Raw genomic sequence first — 2216 nt, 5'->3', positions numbered from 1 at the left:
GGCTCAAACAGAGGGCAATAAAACCAACAGCACTGTTTGTGCGTGTGGTGCATATGCGTGTGTGTGTGTGTGTGTGTGTGTGTGTGTGTGTGTGTGTGCGTGTGCGTGGGAGTGCCTGCCAGAGAACAACCTCAGGTGTCATTCTGCAGGTGCCACCCACCTTTTCTGAGACAAGAGTCTTTCTTCACCTGAATCTTACTGAGCAGGCTGGGTGAGCGAGCCAGCAGGACCCAGAGATCCTCCTGTGTCCACCTCCCCAGTGGTGGTACTACAAGCACAGGCCATCATGCCTGGCTTTTTTTTCATAGTTTCTGGGAATCAAACTCATGTCCTCATGGTTGCCTGACAAATGCTCTATTGACTGAGCTGTCTCTCCATTCCCATCATTCATTACCATTGTTCATACAGGGTGCTCCGGTACTTCTTCCATCCCCAGTGTGAGGCTGGTTAGGCCGTGCAGAGGAGAAGGCAAGAGACTATTCTGAAAGCACCTATCACAGCATCTGCAGAAACAGAACAGAGAGAGCCTGTTCTCAGGTCATGGAAGCAACCTCACCAGGCCCCTTGCCCTCTGCCCCTGCCTTTCTCAGCTTCCTTTCTCTACCTCCCCCCCTCCCGTTCTTGTAGGGGCAGCTTGAAGCCAGGAGCCACCCACATGCAGGCCTCAGGGGTGCAGCTGCCCCTGCCACCCACATAGAGAGGAGACTGAACAAACACCAGCCGCTCTCCCTCAGGCCTTGCCACCCCAGGCCTGGAGATAACCAGCTTCTCCCACCTCTTCACACACCACCTCTGTCTGTCAGCCCTCCTCCCCTGCCTCTGGCACTCCTTCCTCCCGGCTGGGTCTGGATACAATCCTGGTGTTTACAGCATCTATGCTGAGTGAATAGAACCAGTGTGAGGACAAAGCCCATGTCTCCCAGTGCTAGTTAGCCTCACCCAAGTGGCAACCCCCAAAATCACCTGAGGAGCTTATGACATGACAAGGACATGCAGAGTGATAATGGTATTAGGAGGTCTGGCCTTGGAGAAGTGGTTAAGTCCTGGAGGTCAAGTCCTCTAAGGAGATGGGAGCTTCCATCTCTAGTCATCTGAACACACTGTGAGCCAGAAGCCTCCCCTGTGAACCAGAAAGTGAACTCTCCCCAGACTCCAACTCTGACTACACCTCCTTCATACCCTTTCAGCCTCCAGGACGGTAGGAAATAAACTTAGGTTGTTTACAAGCAACCAGATTGTAGCATTTCATTATAATAGCTCAAAAAGACTGTGGTGTGATGGTTGAGATGATAAGAATGACTGTCCTTGGCTGACTGTCTATAGTATGTGGGAGCAGTCAGCATTTAATTCGTGTATGACCCAGGCACTGGTGAAACCCTCTACCCTTTAAACAGTGAAGCAGGTGCAGACCGTCACCTTTTCATTTGAACTTTTCTCCTTGGCTAACTGTTTCCAATGAAGTACCTCCTACCCAGTGTCCACAATGTCTTCTCTAAGCCACAGGCACAAACTGTGGTACCATGAGTGCGTATGTGCCAGAGAAAGACTTGCATGGCCACTAGGGTGGGGCCAGTTGCACAGCCAGGATAAGGCTGGGGAGCTGGTGGGTAATTACCTTGAATCACCTAAAAGAATGTGAAGCCTGAGCCAAGGTAAGTATCCCAGAAGCTGCAGTCCAAGGGGGAGAGGGAGGCACAGTGGACAGTGAGGGTCTGAGCGCAAGGCCTGTGTGGTCGCTGCTTCTAGAGTATTCCCAGAGTAAGCTGTGCAGGGGTCCTTTGGGGAATGTACCCCTGCCATGTTGAGCAGCAGGGCCATAGATAGCAGGGACAGACTCCAGATTTCAAAGGCACAAAGGAGCAGGGATGACCCTGCTTGGGCCTGGGGACATTCCGAAAGACTGTCCCCTTGTTTTAGCATGCCATACTACACTTGTGAAAAGCCTTGAGATCCAGCCCTGTCTGCATCTCTGCCCCTTGCTCCCATGCTGTGCTCCAGGGCACTGCCTCCTGGCTCCTCTTAGGACATGCTCTCTGCCTGTCTGCCTGTGTCCTCCTCTTCCTCCGTCTGTCTCCATGGTTTATGGCCTCATTAACCTGCAGGTTCCTGTTGGATTGGCCTCTTACTAGAGGCCTGGGCTATGTAAAGCAGAGAGAGCTCTTGTCACCCTTCCCCATGGCCTTGTGCTGCCCTTTGTCCTCTGTTTCTCCTTAGGG

This window comes from Cricetulus griseus, chromosome 2, assembly GCF_003668045.3.
Source record: "Cricetulus griseus strain 17A/GY chromosome 2, alternate assembly CriGri-PICRH-1.0, whole genome shotgun sequence".
NCBI classification, from domain to species: Eukaryota; Metazoa; Chordata; class Mammalia; order Rodentia; family Cricetidae; genus Cricetulus; species Cricetulus griseus.
Note: the sequence above shows the minus strand (reverse complement) of the source record.